At 35.1% G+C, this 20276-nt stretch overlaps 1 protein-coding gene across 10 annotated transcripts in view; it reads left to right on the top strand.

Annotated features, from left to right (window-relative positions):
• Lar (tyrosine-protein phosphatase Lar) overlaps positions 1-20276 on the top strand; it is a 389327-nt gene that overhangs the window by 131011 nt on the left and 238040 nt on the right. For 9 of the 10 annotated variants that reach the window (XR_010557786.1, XM_065357498.1, XM_065357501.1 and 6 more), the window contains exons 1-2: positions 2031-2409; positions 2981-3018. The gene's annotated coding sequence lies outside the window, so the exon portion shown is untranslated. Of the gene's footprint in view, positions 1-2030; positions 2410-2980; positions 3019-20276 lie in introns of those variants that run through there. The other variant, XM_065357492.1, reaches the window with a different exon arrangement.

The following is a 20276-nucleotide window of genomic DNA, read 5'->3' as shown; positions in this document are numbered from 1 at the left end:
ATTTTTGAAAATTGAAAATCCTGCAACATTTTACCAAATGGAGTTGGCAAGCTGAAATTTACTTCGCAAACTAATGTCAATGTGATATGAAGTCGACTTTTTGGAAATTTCAATTTCCCAAAAAACGCCATACGAGCTTTCAAAAAGTCGCTGGAGGCTCCAAACGACTTGAAATCCACCAGCAGTCAACTTGGGAAGCGTATTGAAATTAGTTTGCAGAATGAACTTCGACTTTCCATCTCCGTTTGATGAAATTTTGGGGAAATTTTGGGGAAATTCAAAGTTTAAAAAATCTGCTGGAGGCTCCAAAACGACTTGAAATTTACCTGCAGTACTTCGTAGCGCATTGAAATTAGTTTGCAGAAAAAATTTCAGCTTTACAACTCCATTTTGATGAAATTTTGTGGGAATTTCGAGTTTCAAAACTCTGCTGGAGGCTCCAGAACTGCTCAAAACGGTTTGAAACAGTTTCCAATCGATTTGGCATGTAGAAAATAGGGTATATCCCAAATTTCAGTTTTCTTGGTCAATTTGGTAAAATTTTGATTTTTTCCCCTCATTTTTGGAATTCGATTTTCAAAAATTCACCAAAAATCAAAAAACGTACTTTAGCACTTGAAATTTTGACAGGTGATGAATTTTTGTCTGATCTTTCGATCTACCTTTGTACGGTTTGAAAAATTTTGTGCAAGTCCTATGTTGGAACGCAAAATCTGCGATTTCGGCTGACCTGTCAATCAAAAATGGCCGTTATTTTGTAAGTAGGGCCACTTTTCCTTTTGAGTACAAGGGCTAGAAAAGTTCCTTAGGACTCCCCCTTTAAGAAAAAAGTTGTCCCAGAGGATCGACGAGGGGGGTGCAATAGATTCTTAAGCGGGCTCCCTGACTATAGTAGGCTAAATCACAAACAAAAAAATTCGTAAAAATAACTTTGAAACTTTGAAACATGCATAAAACAATACCTAAGATTACTGCAAATCAACAAAAAATTATGAATTTTTTGTGAAATTTGACAATTTTGCAAAACTTTATAAGACATTGATGGTATTATACGAGTAGATATGGATATTAAACTGGATCGGACACTTACATTTAAAATGTACAGGAAAAAATGAAGCAAAAAAATCAACCAATCCCGAATCCCGTAGACCACGTGTTTCTCCGGGGGTGAAGGCTCTGATTAGTGATTGGTCAGTTGCCCGGAGGTGAAAACTCTGATTGGTCGAATTTCTCCGGAGGTGAAGAATTTTTGTTTCACGAGTTTCCTATCCTGTTTAATATTTATATCTATGGATGGTATCATTTTTATGCACACACTGCAAGTAAATCATCAAAAGCAAAAAAAATAAAAATCAACAATAAAAATAATTAAAAATTGAAATTAGACACTTTTTTCAAGCACAGTTCTTTTAGAATAGAATTTAAAATGACTTACAAATAAATAACAAAACGTAGGTAAACGTAAACCACATTAAAAATTACTAGGACTCAACAAAAAACGACGAAATTTCCAATTGCAAAATTTGGCAAAAATCATATCATAGGTAGTAAAAAAGCCAAAAGGTCTTTGACATTTTGTTGAACTGAAATGCCCTCAAACTGAGTGAAAGACTTACCAGATTTGATTGATTTGAGTTGACAGTTGAGACCATTCAAAAGAACATTTTTAATACTAGAATTAATTTAATACTACCTAATTTCTTTCTAGTTTCTGGCTTCTACGTATTTAATGATGTAATGTAATATGCCAACTTTTCAGTTTTCTTCGAAGTGGAAGTATTGCCCTAAAATAAAAAGAGACTGAGGGACGGACTTACCAGAAAAAAACAACAACAAAAAACACTACTGACCAAACCATAAATATAAAACATAAAAGATAACCAAAAATCAAAATCCAAAAACGTTTGACGAACGGTAATTCTCCGGTAATTACGGCGGAGCGCATTCACGGTGCCTCCGCGTTTCGTCGTCGAACCGTCGAGGCATCGGTGTTTTGTTGTCAAGCGTTCAAAACTTTGTGCATCTTCTGCGCTTGCATTAATGCATTTTGTTGATAGTTGGTTCGATTTATGGTAAAACAATGTAAAATATAAGAAAAACACCGAATTATAATCGCGTTTATCGTTAATTATTCGCTTAATACCAAAGAAAATAGTCGAACAAAGTTACATTCCAATTTAGCCGCTCCTAAATACCGTAGTTCGCGTTCTATCTTTCGACTCGGTTTCCAAATGACTGAAATTTTCTAAAGTTTCGCACAAGACTTTAATCGTTCCTATTCTACCTCATATCGTAATTAATCACTGCCTTTTTTCATTTATTTTTATACTAATTCGTATCGTATCGGTTTGTATTACATTCAGACTCCAGTTCGCGTTACCGGAAGACCATATTCGTCATCTTTCAGAAGTAAGTTTACGAACAAGTTATCAATGCAGGTGGTCGCTATTTCAGTTCGTTGTACCTGTAAATGTATCTTTTACCACCCTTTCTGGATTTTTAATGAATATGTGAAGGTGAATTTTCGTGTTGGTCGAGTTTGTTTGGATTTTAACAATTATACGTACTAATTATTACGTACTCTCAAAGTGCCGATACCGATAACAATTGGTATGTGATAACCTTTAGGGTGTTTCATCGTAAAACACATGTTAAAACAAATCGTATGTTATCATTTCTCTTTTTTCACTATCTGTAAAATATTCATTCGGATAAGAATATAATTGGATTACACGAATGTTTTCCTGATTCGAATGTTATCTTTAATTTGAATACAATCTGCGTACAATACGTACTACTCGTGAAATTAATCAGCTATTATGTTCCTCGAAGCTCGTAGTACGAGTATTTTATAGGTAGCACCTTAAGTGTACATCTGTGTGTTTTTTTGAAGCACATATGTTCATTTTTGATAAGATAAGATTCTAATGCAATATAATTATGAATTATTGACTAATCGAAGTTTGTTATCGTGTTACAGAACATGGACCTGAGGAGAAATTGAGAAGAAATAGATCGGTGAGTTTATTCACTTTCGTTTATTGGTATTATTTATATTTGTAGACGAATGAGAAGATCTTCAGGTTGCAAAATGAAACAAAATAATATTCATTCCACTTCGAGTACTGTACATTTACTTCGTTTAACGATGACTGCTGAGCTGCTTCATTTTGTACGACTTCTCTCGAAGAAAATTTCTATAGAGTGAGGATGGAGAGAATTTTGTCGGGAGAAATCATCCGAGCTGATTGCACCTGCATTGTGTGGACCAGAGCTGTGAATTTTTTCTGAATAGAAGGCACTGAAAGCGTGTATAATTCATATGTAAATATGTGTCATAATATTCGTCTAACAATAATAGTGAGCATATCAATGTAAAATTATGGGAAAAAAGTCACAAGGGCCCGGAAGTGTAATTTTAAATACGTTTTCTATTTCGAAAACTTCCGAATTTGTTATTTTTGAGAGAAGTACGTAGCAATCGTGTGTTCTATGATTCATTTTGTGATATTTGTTGATTTTGGTTTGAGAGCTTCGAGGACTTACCCATATAAAGAATACTGACTCACTGTGGTGGAATGTTTTATGAAAATTCGTGTTTCATTCACTTCTCTTCCTCATTTTATAATCATAAATTGAATATTTCAACGCCGAGATCCCGATTGAAATATTTTTTAATCGAACAGTCTCAATTTTAAGTGATAAAGGAAGCAGACTGGTTATTTTCGTAAGATAAAAATAATACGAGTACGATAGAGCACGAAGTCGTGTTTTTTGACTTCGGTAAACATCTCGTTATACCATATTTAAAATTATTATGACGACTAGTGCGAAAATTTCCGATTTGGTGTAGGGCTACAGGGTGTTGAAAAATTCGTGAAACATTTTCTCAAAAAATTATAGAAATGGAGAACTCGTGTGAAATTTTGGTCACGAAAAGTCCAAAACCCACGAAAATATGTATTTTTTGCCCAAAAGCCACGTCTTGATGAATGCTGAACTCACGAGTCTGAACGGGACATTTTCGGTCTTTTTTCTACCCTTAATTCGTATTTCAGCCTGTTTCATGTAGATGGCGCCACTTTTCGGAATAAAACGTATTGTTCGGAAAATTGGAAAATGAAAACTTAGCGTCTGAAAATATGTTTGCTCCTTGTCATCTAACTGAAAAATTGGTCTTTATGGCTATAAATTCCAAAATCTCTAATAATTTGCTAAAATACTTGCTTTTTTGTTCGCCAGAAATGGTTAAATAATCTTGCTTTTTACCAGAAATTATGCTAAAATTTTTTTGTTGAAATCAAGTCTTATACTTACTTTCTGTTGAAAATTTCAAAAAAACTTACTTTTTCAAAATTGCCAATAGGGTAATCTTATTTTTTGCCAAAATCTCACTTTTTGTAAAAATGTCCAAAAAATCTCGTTTTTTTTTTTACCAAAAAGTAGTGGCTAAAAAGTCTGTTTTTATCCAAAAATTGTAAACTTTCTGCCAAGAATGGCAAAAAAAAACAATCTTTTGTCAAAATTGGTAAATGATTTCATTTCTTTTCCAAAACTTTCACTTTTTGGTCAAAAAATTGCAAATAAAGGAGGAGTCCCGATAAGGCCACTTTTTGGGCCCCTCGCAGTTATCGACTCGACTACTCTTAAAATGTTGTAATAAATGTCCCAAATACGAATCCGTGGTTAGTTAACCCAAAATGACCATTTTTTGGGCTCCAGGGGTTCCCAAAGTTGTGAATAAAAAAAGAATTTTAGGAACCACTGAGTATCATTTTCAAAAACTTTTTAAGCGTAAAATATCTGTTTGAACTCGATAAACGTTATGCGGGGTGATTTTCTTATTTTCGACCCTTAGGGGCAGAAATTGGGGGGTTTCAATTTTTGGAAAATTTTGGAATCGCCATTTTGACCTTACCCCTTTGAACCCCGCTAAAAAGCTTTCTACAGTACATTAGTATTCGAAACACCTTCATCCTTCCAAATTTTGAGCTCAATAAAATTTTCCGCTGGTACTCAAAAATCCAATTTTTCAATTTTTCGTAATTTCTATATTTTGGGAACCCCTGGCAAACTGAAAACCTGCGATTTGCGCCAAACGTAACGTTTTGAGGTATATATTCAATAATTTAGATGAAAAAGTTAAATTAAGCTCCCTGTATATTCGTAATTTTGAACCCTTTTTTTAGAGCCCCCCACTTTGGGCACCCCTGAAAATTGCGTTTATGCATATTTTTAAAAAAAATTGAAGATTTTACATTTGAAGCTCACTAGCAAATGCTCGATAATTTTTCATTTGATTTTTCCTGTAACTTTCAAAATTATTGAGCTATTTTGGGTCAAATTCTGAGATTTAACTCTTTGAAAAGATGTTAAATTCACGTTTTCAGGATTTCAACGAAGTATAAATCTCATAATTTGACCCAAAATAGCTCAATTTTGGGATTTTTGAGTACCAGCGGAAAATTTTATTGAGCTCAAAATTTGGAAGGATGAAGGTGTTTTGAATACTAATGTACTATAGAAAGCTTTTTAGCGGGGTTCAAAGGGGTAAGGTCAAAATGGCGATTCCAAAATTTTCCAAAAATTGAAACCCCCCCATTTCTGCCCCTAAGGGTCGAAAATAAGAAAATCACCCCGCATAACGTTTATCGAGTTCAAACAGATATTTTACGCTTAAAAAGTTTTTGAAAATGATACTCAGTGGTTCCTAAAATTCTTTTTTTATTCACAACTTTGGGAACCCCTGGAGCCCAAAAAATGGTCATTTTGGGTTAACTAACCACGGATTCGTATTTGGGACATTTATTACAACATTTTAAGAGTAGTCGAGTCGATAACTGCGAGGGGCCCAAAAAGTGGCCTTATCGGGACTCCTTTTTTCATTTTTTTTGCTAAAACTGCAGTTCTAAAATTTGCTGAATATTGCTGAAAAGCTCTGCTTTCTGCTAAAATTGCTTTTTATCCACATTGCTAAAAAATCTTTTTGTGTAAAATTAATCTTTGAAAAAATTGACGCTTTTTCGCAAAAAATTTCAGAAGTCTCACTTTTTTCTAAAAGTTTTCAATATATTTAGTGTTTTTTGACAGAAATTGCTGATAATTCTTACTTTTTTGCCAAAAATTAACCGAAGTTCGTACTTTTTGACAAAACTGTCTCACTTTTTTTCAAAAATTGATCAAAAATCTCATTTTTTGCCAAAAATTGCTAAAAAGCTCCATTTTTTTGTAAAAATTGTCAGAGCAGCTCGATTGAATTCAGCTCTTGAATTTTAGAGTGTTTTGTTTAGTACATCTACATACTCGTACGTAGGTAATAAAAGTCTGTTTTATATTGAATTTGATTGAAATAATTTTTTTTGCATCAAAATGTTTTGCTCACGTTTTGTAACTTTTTTTGTTACTTTTTCGAAGTTTTTTTTTGGTGATCAAAGGTTCTTTTTTGGAAAGAATTGAGCACGATCCAATTTATTTATTCACTTTCAAGCAAAACACACATCCTTGATCCAAAACTTTATTTTCAGAGGAGATTACATCCATTTTTTATTTTTATGTACTTGCTTTTTAGATTGCTTAAAATTAGGCACTAGACGAAACAATTTGCAAACAGTGTATTTTTCAAAGGTCTTCACTTTCAATTTTAAGAATATGTTTTATTGGCAGCATATAGTAAATCGGCGTGGGGTATTAAATAACCATCGCAATCAGTTAGATAATTCATCACGTGATTTGGTCGGTAACCCTTACCGTACACGTAAATGACTCCAGATTTCCATGAACAAAGAAGTACTACTACTCCTTTGTGAAATGTTCCTCCGCATTTCTTTTGTAATTTAATATATGCAGAAAGGCATCCTGGATACCCTTTAAGAAAAGGTATTTTTCCATCGGTGGCTTTTGACCTTTTACCAAGCATATTGCATATGAACGTGTCACTTCAAGAGGGGCATAAGTTCACTTATGTCCTTTTTGGTGCGACAACGGATTCGTGTTCCCTGAAGCCTTGGCAACATAATGAGATCCCGCCCACTTTCCAAAATGATTTTCTCGTAGAGTAATGACGTTTTAAAACCACGACGTCCCTAAAAATCACGATGTTCGACCATTTTGACATCACCACATCGGCACCGTAGGTATTTTTCTTAATTTTTAAGAAAAAAATTTTGTCATTTTTTGGCGTGTGATTTTTTCGTCACAAGGCGGGTATCGAAAAAAATAACCATGACGAAAATTGTAGAGGATGAAACAACGAACATTTTCGTATAAAAATTTTCAAATTTACCTTCTATACACAGAAGTTCTGACGTCATTAATGCGAACATGTCAAAAATACAGAAAGTCACTTCAAAAAGGACATATAACTTTGAGTTTTAAAATTGCTCTGGAGAAAAGAGAAATTTATTTTGTGTGATGAGCGAGGTGTTTTCTTGTAGCGAAGACATGAAATTTTTAGAATACAAAACGTTTCCGGCTGAATTCCCAACGTAAATACGAAATAAATTGCACTTAAAACTTCAAACGGGATTTCCCAAAATCGCCATTTTTCTCTTATGTCCTTTTTGAAGTGACACGTTCATATGTTTTGTAAATAGTCTTTATTGCAGCAATGTTTTATGATATCTTCTCTGGAAAAAAAATCATGAAAGTTTATTAATTTTTCATCACTTGGCATTAAGAATTGGGGTAATGGTCTGTATACCTATGTATTGTGTTACGAATGGCATTTTACATTACACTTTTTTTCAGTCAGTTTATTTTATTCAGATTACTTTTAATTAGGTTGAATAAATTGAGAGATCTTTGATTAATCGGGTTTCGAAGTTTCATTTTGATTGCCCGATTGCAAGATCGAGCCCTTGGAAAAACTTTCGATTCTCAAAATTGACATCTTTTCGTAATTTTCAAACTCTGGAACTCGAAATTTTCGCAGAAAAAATGGAAAAATTGTGAAAATACGTTTTACTAATTTGAGGTCACTGAATTTGAACACCTGTTGATTTATGTATTTACCTTCTTTTTATTTTTTGATTCTTTGAAAATTGAACGTATCAGACGATCTTACAAATGACATGGAATAACCTCCATGCTAAAAAAATCAATGAACTTTATTTATGTAGAAAGGGAAATTTTTCACTGTAATACTGCACAATTTTACACCATAGGGTACGTATGTATCTTACCCGTTATAAGAATTGAAATCCTCTTCAGTAATTGTCAATTGATCTTCCGATTCAGAAAGAGAAACGTACAAGAGCATCACACAAACGCTGAGGATTTTCATCGGAATCTTGAACTTGTGTAATTAAATGAAACGTAGGCTTCACTTTGATATGGTACTCAACGAATACGATCACTCGTAGATGTATGATTTTCACAGCTAAAATGCTTTCACCAAACTATAGTCTGTTCACCAAAAGAAGGTACCGAGCTGAACAGAAAATTTTCTGTTTGCGGCCAAATATTTGCGCTGCGATTGAGGCCATCATTGAGAATTCGAGGTACGCTTACAATAAACAGCAAGAGATTATTCAAATTTTCAATACTACATTTCATTTTCACGTCAATTTTCCTATTTCATTTCAACTAAATACCCCTATTCAATATTTCATTTCATTCCAGATCAGAATTTGTACTTCATTCCACATACTTTTTCAATTTATGTAACATGATAATGTGTTTTGTACTTTACTGTAAACGCACCCTCAGCTTTCAGTGAATTTGCAACGCAAATATTTGGCTGAAAATACAAAACTTTTCGTTTAGACTCGGTACCTTCTTTTGGTGAACAGACTATACGTGTAAGCTGTACGTTTATTTCATTTTATAAACATTTTTCATCATACTCGTACCTATATACGAGTACGTTGACATTTTTTTTTCTTTAAATACTGATCTGTTTCGCAGTAATTTGTTAAACGAATCGAAATCTAAAACATATGTAGAATCGAATAATGATGACAAAGTTCAGGATATTTTTTTCCAATTTCTTTTTTTGTAAAAGTGTGCAAATAGTGAATCACCAAGCGTTTGTTTGATGAGCAATTTGAAAATTTTCTTTTATTGTTTCGCTGCGGTGATGCAAATGCAGAAATTATTGCGGTTGAGTGAATTTGACTTTCAGAATTTTTACAAGGTCGTCATTGATACGCGGATGGGGAATTGCTTTCAAGCTGAGTAATCAATAGAGCAGATTTTTCATCGATGGTTAATGGAAACTTCAATTGAATAAAATTTCGAAAACGTTCAAATCTTCGAGTACCTACCTATTCTGATTGAGCATTTTCATACATTTTTCTCGTCTTTCCCTCCTCCCTTCCCCTCCTTGAGCTTCAGAGATTCGTGAGGCAGCTGCCAAAAAAAATGTTCAGCTGACCAATCGAAAAATTGGGGTACAAATTATCTTTGAAGAAAGTTTTAAATCATGGACTTTTATTTCTGCTGGTAACACGATTATATGTACGATAAAAAACTGTTTACATTTTCATGGTAGAATGCTAGAAAATTTTGGTACAGGATCTCCGGATTTTTTTTTTGTTTTGTTATACATATTACCTACTTAGTGGGGCAGCCCGCATAAGGATGTATTGCACCCCCCTCCCTCGCTGATCCTTCGGGACAACCTTTTTTTAAAGGTGGAGTCCTAAGGAACATTTCTAGCTCTTGTCGTCAAAAAAAAGTGGCCCTACTTACAAAATGGTGGCCATTTTGATTGACAGGTCAGCCGAAATCGCGGATTTTGCGTTCAAACATAGGACTTGCACGAAATTTTTTAAACCGTACAAAGGTAGATCGAAAAATCAAGAAAAAATTCATCATTTATGACAAAATTTCAAGTGCTAAAGTGCTTTTTTTGATTTTTGGTGAATTTCTGAAAATCCAATTTAGGAATAAAATGAGGGAAAAAATCAAAATTTTACCAAATTGTCCAAGAAAGCTGAAATTTGAGATATACCCTATTTTCGACATGCCAAATCGATTGGAAACGGTTTCAACCCGTTTTGAGCTGTTCATGGAGCCTCCAGCAGATTTTTGAAACTCGAAATTCCCACAAAATTCCATCAAATTGGAGTTGTAAAGCTGAAATTTATTCTAAAAACTAAATTCAATACGCTACGAAGTACTGCAGGGAGATTTCAAGTCGTTTTGGAGCCTCCAGCGATTTTTGGAAAATTACTGGAGCCTCCAGTAGATTTTTAAAACTTGAAATTTCCTCAGAATTTCATCAAACGGAGATGAAAATTCGAAATTGACAATACGTTACGAAGTCGACTGCTGGTAGATTTTGAGTCGTTTTGGAGCCTCCAGTGACTTTTTGAAAATTACTGGAGCTTCCAGTACATTTTTGAAACTTGGAATTTCCTAAAATTTCAGCAAATGAAGATGAAAAGCCGAAATTCATTTTGCAAACTAATTTCAATACGCTACGAAGTCGACTGTTGGTGGGTTTAAAATTGTTTCGGAGCCTCCTGCGACTTTTTGAAAGATTGTATGGCGTTTTTTGGAAAATTGAAATTTCCAAAGAGTAGCTGAAGCTTCAAAACCATTTTTTTTTTTTTTATTTTTTTTTTGACATCTATACTATACATTTTTTTATACTGAGCGTGTATAATTGCCAGGATTTTTACGCCCAGTTTCCAGGGGTTAGTTTAGATTTGGTTTGAAAGATTGATTTCTTTGATGTATTTAAGAATGTTTTCCATCTGTTTGATGTTGTCAGGAATTGTAGGTCTGAAATGTTTAAGGATTAGCGTTTTGTTTTGAGGGAGGGGCAGTAGAATAGAAGGTGTTGAGTGGAGATTATTTCAGAATTACAGAATTGACAGGTGGGTTTAGGAGCTTTGGTGTACAAATGGCTGTGGGTTAATTTGGTATGACCAATTCGGAGGCGGGTGATTATAATTTCTTCTGATCTGTTTAGGTGGCTAAGGTGCTTCCAAGGGAGGATTGATTTTTTGTGGGTAAATAGTTTGTGATTTGTTTTTGAGTTTCATAGGTTTTGCCAATTGCAGTTTTGGATGATTTTTAGAATGTTAATAACATCATCATGGGTCACAGAGAAAATTTTAGAGGGGGTAACAGCTGATTTAGCTGATTCATCTACTGCCTGATTTCCTTCAATGCCTACATGACTAGGGACAAACATAAATTTAATAATTTTGTCAGTAGTCTGAAGTTTATAGATGATTTGATGGATCTTATGGACAAGTTGATGTTCAGAAAATTTGTTTTGAATTGATAAAAGAGCAGAGAGTGAGTCTGACTGAATCAGGAATTTTTTGTTAGGGCTTTTTGAAGTAGAGATCTTTTGTAGGAAATGGAGTATAGCAGAAACTTCTAAATTGAAAATTGAAGAATATTTATGAGCTGTGAAGTTGGTAATTTTACCATCAATAAAAAAAGCATAGCCTGCATAATCAAAACTGCGTAAAAGTTCAATATATTGCAGAAATTAATATCAAAAAATGGCTTATTTTTCGCCGGCAATTCGGAAATAACTATTTCCAATTTGCGCCAAAATTGGTTGTTTTTGAAAATATAAAAATCATGCACTGAAAACAATAAAGAATTGTGAATTTTCAAGAGCTTTTGTACTCGCTTGCTCGGGCCCCATTCAAATTTTTAAAAACATTGTATCTTCCTGAAAAATGGAAATAACTGCGGGGAGATTTCAAGTCGTTTTGGAGCCTCCAGTAATTTTTTGAAAATTACTGGAGCCTCCAGTAGATTTTTGAAACTTGAAGTTTCCTCAGAATTTCATCAAATGGAGATAGAAATTCGAAATTGACTCTGCAAACTAATTTCAATACGTTACGAAGTCGACTGCTGCATGGTGGATTTTGAGTCGTTTTGAAGCCTCCAGCGACTTTTTGAAAATTGCTGAAGCTTCCAGTACATTTTTGAAACTTGGAATTTCCTAAAATTTCATCAAATGGACATGGAAAGCCGAAATTCATTTTGCAAACTAATTTTAATACGTTACGACGCGACGTCGACTGTTGGTGGGTTTAAAATTGTTTTGGAGCCTCCTGCGACTTTTTGGAAGTTTGTATGGCGTTTTTTGAAACATTGCAATTTCCAAAAAATAGCTGGAAGCTACAAAACCATTTGAAACCACCATGCAATCGACTTCATATCGTATTGAAATTAGTTTGTGAAGTAAATTTCAGCTTGCTAACTCCATTTGATGACATTTTAGGAAATTTCAAGTTTCAAAAATCCACTGGAAGCTCCAGTAATTTTCAAAAAACCGCTGGAGGCTCTAAAACGACTTGAAATCCACTTGCAGTTGACTTCATGTCCTATTGAAATTAGTTTGCAGAATGAATTTCGGCTTTCTAACTCCATTAGATGAAATTTTAGGAAATTTCCAGTTTCAAAAATGTGCTGGAGGCTCCAGAACTGCTCAAAACGGTTTGAAACAGTTTCCAATCGATTTGACATGTCGAAAATGGGGTGTATACCAAAGTTCAGCTTTCTTGGTCAATTCGGTAAAATTTTGATGTTTTCCCTCATTTTTGGGCTAAATTTGATTTTCAAAAATTCGTCAAAAATCGAAAAAGGCACTTTGGCACTTGAAATTTTGACAGGTGATAAATTTTTGCCTGATCTTTCGATCTATCTTTGTAAGGTGTAAAAATGTCGTGCAAGTCCTGTGTTGGAAAGCCAAATCTGCGATTTGGGCTGACCTGTCAAGTAGGGCCCCTTTTTTAGGAGGGAGGACAAGGGCTAGAAATGTTCCTTAGAACTCTACCTTTAAAAAGAAGTTGTCCCGGAGGATCGAGGGGGGTGGGGGTGTAATAGATCTTTATGCGGCCTCGCCGACTAAACAGGTAGTTAACAAAAAAACAAAAAATCCGGAGATCCTTACTAACTGGAAATCATTTCTCGTTCGTTGTGTCGTCGTCGTCGTCGTCGTTCCCTAATATAAAAATTGAAAATATATATTATGTACAAAATATGTGTGTATGAAAACCCTTCTGTCGGACTTATTTTAAGTAGCCTAGGTATCTGTTTTTACCCCAATTTTAGGAAGTTTTGAAAATCTTCGAAAGTGTCGTCCGATTTAGAATTTCACATCACGATAGCGATAGCGAGCTATGTAACGCTTTGCGGGATGAACATATCGTAGAAGGCATTTATTATGCAAATTAGCCGATAGTTTTTACATTCGGCGTACACGGTGAGTTGAGTAAGGTACCTTTCACGATAAAGATGCGCGTTGCTCCATCCCATACCCGTATAGCAATATACGAGTAGGTACACGATGTTGGTATACTAAACGACGACCACCTCCATCTTCACCACGCGCGCTCCAAACGAGAGAAGCGGAGAGATACGAGAATTACACCAAAGATGCGAGTAAAAAGGTTGGAGAAAAAAGGTGTATAACCCTTGCGAAGGTAATTTTATGTAGCGAAAGATAGCGACGGCTACGTACAATTGTCGTCGTCGTCTGCTGTCCAACGGCGAAAAACCCTTTGCTAGGAGCGGTGGTGGCGGAAAATACCTCGTATTATACGGTGGTAGCAGAGCTCGAAACATTTTCCGAGCACGTTTCACCCTCATGACATCACGATCTCCTTAAGCTAGGGTTGTTTTTACCGATGTCACCGCGACGCCGACGAGATTCGAGTGAATCTGCTAAATGGAGGCTGAGGTGAGGTTACAAAACGCTTAGTATATTGTACGGTGTGCTGCTCCAGTTGACCAATGAACGTAAAGAGCGTACAGAAAATAGCTAACACGTTTTGAATAATTGTTGGTCGGTTTGAATTTTTGTGTGCCGATATTGCTACACGAATACATATTATACAGCAGATTTCGAGGTATTGCTACGAGTAGATGAGGATCTATCGCTTCTGGAACTAGAAATGTTCGACTCAGATACATGTAAAATTTTCAAGTATCGAGCACTTCGTGTTTTTTGATTCTCAAAGGTCAAAATTGAAAAATAATTTCTACACATTCGACATTTGCGAGTTTAGCATGCAAATGTCGCCCTCATATTTTAAAATTTCTGCGCGAATGTAAGAAATGAGAGCTATGTATAGACAGGAGGAGAGGAAATAATTTATCGGCACCATTCTGTATCTGTTCAATTTCAGCCATTCCATTGTGTGGGAATAAGAAACTTACTATCTGCCCTTGTAATTTTTCATTTCCTTTCGACGAACTCAAATACCTACTTATTGTTTTTCGTCTCATGGATAGTATTTTTACTAAAAAGTAGGTACACTACTTTTTTTCCTCTAGATAAATTGATTTTTCACTTTTTTACGATTGAAACGAGCATACTAAGGTATACAATGTTACCTATATGTACGCGTGAAAAAATGATGACCAAATGTAGGCGAGAAAAAATCTCATCGTCAGACCTGGTACCTACATGGTGATCCCCCTCTAGTCGCACCAGGCTTCGCTGAAGAATGAAGTGAAATAATTTTATCTTCGAGTTGGTCTTTGGAGAGATGAATTTAATGGAAAACGTGTGTTTTTCGCCGAGTGACCCGTATCGGTGAATGCGTATCAGTGTTAAAGGCTTTTTCCAACAACTCGAGGAGGCTGGTAAACTCAGTTTTTTGTTGCACGAAGTGAGGCCAGTTGGGTAATTTTGGACGAGAAGCATTTTTTCGTGAGCAACGTACCTATTCGAAGAATTGTTATTCTATACGCTGAGAAATCGGGGGAAAAATTGTTGATTGGTGTTTTTGAATTTCGAATATTATTTTCTAGGTGGATATGAAAGAAGTATTTTTTCCAGCAACGTGAACTAGTGTGAAGATTTAATTTAGTTTATCCCCCCCACCCACCTCTCCTCCTCACCTCTCACCCTTTGAATACTATACCATTTTCAAGTCATCCTTTTGCCTTCTGAGTCGTCCCGTGTCAAATCAGCCTGGTTTTGGGTTTAGTTGTTCCGATTGCAGTGTTTGCCAGCTCGAAAAATGCACAAAGGCACGAAAAAGGCGAGAACTTGACTTAGGTGGTACAAAAGCACAAAAGTAGCATAAAATATGTACATATATAGAAAGAGCCTTTCAGGATAAGATAGTTGAATCTGCACTTTCTCCAATGTTGACGAAACCAACCCACAATGATGGTCAAACAATCAAAAACAAATTTTGAGTCGACCACCCCCCCCCCCACTCCAACTCGAGAAACGTGCCCATATGTGCTAAAGATTCAAAATTCTTGTACCTATAGAAAATTGTCACTGGGAAGGGCGTGTGTGAGATTTTAAAAAAAATCATGTGTTTTTTTTTGGGGGGGGGGTGAAATTTTTAGAAATGTGTAAAAAAAAACGGGGATTGGCCCTTATGAAATTCTCTCAAAAAGTTAGACTCTGAGGTATATAACATGAATATTTTTTGAAAGAAAGACTCCAAATCCTAATTTTCGAGGACTCGTCTAATCTCTGGTGAGGTTGAATTACATGAAAATGACGCCAAAACAGGCAGATAACAAAATTTTGAAAATTGAAGAGCAGACCCTCCCACCCCTTTGACCCCTCATGGCCCTCACCCACCAGACTTCTCCTATGGGGTTAAGCAAGTATGTAATACGTATCTCCAGTGCTTTCGAAAAAAGCACACACACAACGCAATTTTGAAAAACCACAGCACCATTTTGAAGAAAAGCACAACGCGATTTTCAAAAAAAAAAACAACGCAATTTTGAAAAAGAAGCACAATGCAAATTCAAAAAAAAAACAACGCAATTTTGGCAAAAAAAGGCGGTTTCAAAAAAATAGCACAACGCGATTTTGAAAAAAAAGCACAACACGATTTTGAAAAAAAATTACAGCTCATCAATATTGAAAAAAAAGCACAATGCGATTTCAAATAAAAATCACAACGCAATTTTGAAAAAATAAGCACAACGCAATTTCAAAAAATGCACAACGCGGTTTTGGTAAAAAAAAAGCACAACACGATTTCAGAAAAAATCATAGCACGATTTTGAAAAAAAATCACAGCACAATTTTTAAAAAAAGCACAACGCGATTTTGAAAAAAAAGCACAACACTGTTTTGAAAAAAAACAACGGGATTTTGAAAAAAAAAACAACAGGATTTTGAAAAAAAGCACAATGCGATTCCGAATTTACTATGCTATTCTGAAAGCTCCAAAGCACAACGCAATATATCTCGAAAGCATAATGCGACTTCAAAAGCACTACAGTTCTGAATGAACCTCTTGGGAGCACTGCAAAATCACAAATGACTGGTGGGATTTGATTCAGAAAGAGTAACCACCTGCTTTTGTTGTCTAGGTACTGCATTTGTGTAAATGAAAAACCTGCAGAAGTACTAAAAACCTTTCTCAAAGAGAAAATTTTATAACCCCTGTGGTGTTACATTTAGGTACCTATAAGCGAGACAGATAAGCGAATACAATGGCTCATTGAAAATCAATAGGCGGCAAATCACTTTGATTTATAAATTTTAGAAAACAACCAAATTTGAAATTTTTGAAAAAGGTTTCTATGGCCTATTATGGTTGCCGATCGGCATCTTTTATAAATATAACACCACAGGGGTCATAAAGATTTTACAACCCCTGTGGTGTTACATAAATTTTGAAATTTAACTGACGTCGGCTTCGCTTTTGATATGGCCCTTCTCCTCTTTTTTATTGTTTTTTTAGTACAAATTTTCGTAATTAATTGCAATTACTCAATTACATTTATAATTACGACATTCCCTGCCTGAAGTTAAGCCTCACCTACATATGAAAGATTCAAAAAAATCGGCCCATTCCTCTAAGAGAACATTTGAGTCAAAAAATTATTCAACTTTCAGAACGAAAGTAATAGTGTGCTAGGCAGACTAAAAATTTTATACCTTAGGGTATAACAAAATTTCTGAAAAAATTAAATTTTCACCCCCCCCCCCCCGCCGCGCTCACCCCCATTTTATTTCACTATTATGGCATAAAATATGAGAAAATTATTGGAAAATTTGCGATTTTAAATGAACTGTGCATTTTTTTTTCAGTATTTTTTTAGCAACCAACTTTCGAAATTCAAATTTTTTTACAAATTCAATCGGTGGTTGCTAAAGTTGTAAATAAAAGATGCCCAATTCATCCAAAATTGCAAACTTTTCCCTAGGTTTTCTCATTTGTTGCCATAATGATTCAATTGAATACAGAAAAAACTTTTTCAAATTTCAAGTTTTGTTTTGCCCTCGCTTCGCTTGGGCCACTTGATTTTTTTTCAAATTTTCTGAAAAGTGATTGTTCAGAAACAACGAGATGGTTTTACAAAATCTTGAGTGGCCCTAAGTAAAATAATGAGAATTTTTCTGACCATTGCGTAGAATTTTTTGAAATTTGAAAACGTTGTCCAAAAATCACAAAAATGTTCTGACTCAGGATTTCAATGAACTGTTCAAACCATGTTGGAATTTGTCTGAATTTTTCTGATAGTTCTCTCATTCTTTTAAATAAAATGATGAAAGGGGCAGAAAGGGGCGAACGAAAAGGCTGAATCTTTGAATCTTATCAGTGGCGTAGCCAAAGGAGCAGGTTGAAGCTATGCCCCTCTTGTGGTTGAAAATTTAAAATGGAAAAATGCAAAAATAGGTGTTTTTTTGTATTTTGAATCAATTTTTTCGAGAAATTTTCCTTTGCATTCATTTTTGCGGAAAAATCATAGGTAATACTCTTTCAAGCTAAATGAACTAGTGTGAAGATTTTATTCATTTCACTCTCCCCCTCACTTGAAAACTTCCAGTTTCAGGCCACTTTTCTCCTTTCTGGGTCATTCGCTGTCAAATCAGTCTAATTTTGGGTTCCAGTGTTCCGAAATTTGTTTGTGAGAGGCGGATAATCTCCATGATTGACTCTACAACCAGGAATCTTTTTCAAAAAGTTTGCTGGTGAGGTTATCTAACAGTACAGTTGTAGTTTTGAGATGGTTTTTGTGTCAGAATTGAATATTTTCCTTTCAAAGTGAACATTTCGCGATCGACTTTTGTTTATATGTACTTTGTTGAGAAAAAGGGTTTAGCTGGATATAAGAAGGTGAAAAGACACGGAACTTGTAATTGGTGGGCGTTGATTCGGCTTATTTTGCAGCCTTTAACGAGCGACGGTCTGTTTAAAGCCGTAAATTCAGCTTTGCCGGCCAACAAGAAGGGTGCCATTTGCACCGTGGTCATCGCGAAATGGATCGAGTAAGGGGTACGAGTTATTTGACGATCGCATGATAAATTCGCGTATAAATAAAATTCGTATCTGAGAAGGCGGAAGAGGAGGAAGAAGGCTAGTTTAGTAGCCAGGTCGCTAGCTGGTGGCTACTGCATACTGTACGCTGTACGAGTACGAGTATCGTGCCAACGAGCATTTATTCAATTCTTTGATTATTCAACGAGCTTGGCCAGAATTATTATAGGCGAAACTAGTATAGACGTGGACCGAGTTGGGGTAAGATGGGAGGACGAAATTTACCGCCGCTATATTATCGAATTTTAAAAGAAAATTAATCGACATCGCGTTATTGCAAATGCTAGACGTTGGTGGTATTTAGCTGGTATAATGAAGGCAAGTACACCATGCGCCATTCCTCTTCCTCTATTACGCACATAGGTACAATACATATATAATATAACAGTGTGTAATTTCATGTTGGTCGTATATTGGAATATTATAGGTAGTACGAAAATGCGGCGTGCGTAGGTTTTTTTTTACCTACCGTGCGAAACAATTTGGGTTATGAAATTGAAATTAAGAATATAGATTTTCAAATTATCACGCACATTGGACGACTCCCGGGTTGTTGAATTGGATTTGGCAGGGAGGAGGGAAGGGTTATCGGCTGTGTGTATATAGTGTACACGTGGGTCGTGGGGGGTCTCCTCGTTGCGAACGTGTGTGTTTCGATAACACTTGTTTGGAAAAGTAGAAATTCGCGTGGTTGGTTTCGTGTTTTGTAATCTTTTTTTCTGTTTCGATGTGTTTTTCATAGGTATACGTCGAGTACGAGAAACGTTTTAAGCTATTTCGAAAACAGCGTGAGGTTATATGTGCCCTCTAGTTTTTGATACTGGCCGTTCGAGTATTTATATGCTCTGAAATTGATTTTTTTTCGTTAGGTTTTTTGTTTTATATGTGCGAGTTTGTGAGATACTTTTTTTGGTTCGGGTTCAGAAAAATGCATTATTCGGTGCGAAAAAATTTTCAATCGTCGTTTAGCCTATACTAGTCATTAGACTGTCAGGTACTGAGAAAGTGGTGCACAAATACAATTTCTTTCGTATTAAAAGAGTGCGAGGATCACTGAAGAAGTCCAGGCATATTCTCCACAAATTGCCCCAATTTTTCTTTGATTCTTACAACTCCAAAGAAGTTATGCCAAAAATCCTCAGTAATTCCCTCCCTCTCCCCCAAAAAATGGTTTTCTAGATAATTGAATGTGCTGAACTTGATCAATTTTTAATTTTTTGCCTGCTCATTTTAACTCTTTTACACCCGGGAGAAGGTCAATAGACGAATTAAAAAAATTTTCCTTTGAAAAGTTGGACTGAAAAATCAGATTTTTGATTATATTTGAGAAAAATTGAATTTCGGTGTGTCTAACAGGTAGTGAAAGTAGTAAAAAAGTAGAATTTAGTCAAAAAGGCAGTAAAAAAAAATGTGAAAATTCAAACGTGCAACAAAAACCTTCAAATTATTGAAAAAAAAAGTTCATTTTTGATTGTCTTCCACTTTTAATTTTTTTTTGAAAATTTTCCTGTGAAAGACTTCGTTAATTTTTTGTGTGTAGGAAGGGAGAGGGGTCAAGTGGAGAGATTTCTGAAAAGTGAGTTGAAAAAAGTAATGAAGAAGTAGTGAATTTTTCAAAAAAAATTACTGCGTGTCTTACAAAAATGAGGTATCCCAATGGGCAGAAAATTTTTTGAATTGGACCAACCAAGCTGATCATTCGATAGTAAGCAAAAATACACACCAGCTTCAATTTCATGAGCGAGAGAACATTTTTCGAATTTTTGGTAAATTTGTGAAAAATCTTTGGGTTGAAATCGAAAAAAAATCAAAATTTCGCCTGTGTAATTGACCGAGAAAGTTACATTAGTTTTGACCACACTTATCGATTGGAAAAGGATTTCAATATTTTTTGAAAAGTTCTGAAACCTCAGAAAAATTTTTAAAACTTGGAATTTTTACCAAATTTCGCTCAAAAAAATTGGAGAGCTACAATAACTCATTTTGAACCCTAACTTCAACATGCTGAGTTGATTGGAGGTGGTTTTCAGCCGTTCTGTAGTCTCCAGC

The sequence above is a fragment of the Planococcus citri genome, chromosome 3 (genome assembly GCF_950023065.1).
Source record: "Planococcus citri chromosome 3, ihPlaCitr1.1, whole genome shotgun sequence".
Lineage (NCBI taxonomy): Eukaryota > Metazoa > Arthropoda > Insecta > Hemiptera > Pseudococcidae > Planococcus > Planococcus citri.
The sequence above is the reverse complement of the archived record's forward strand: the minus strand, read 5'-3'. Positions and strand labels throughout refer to the sequence as shown.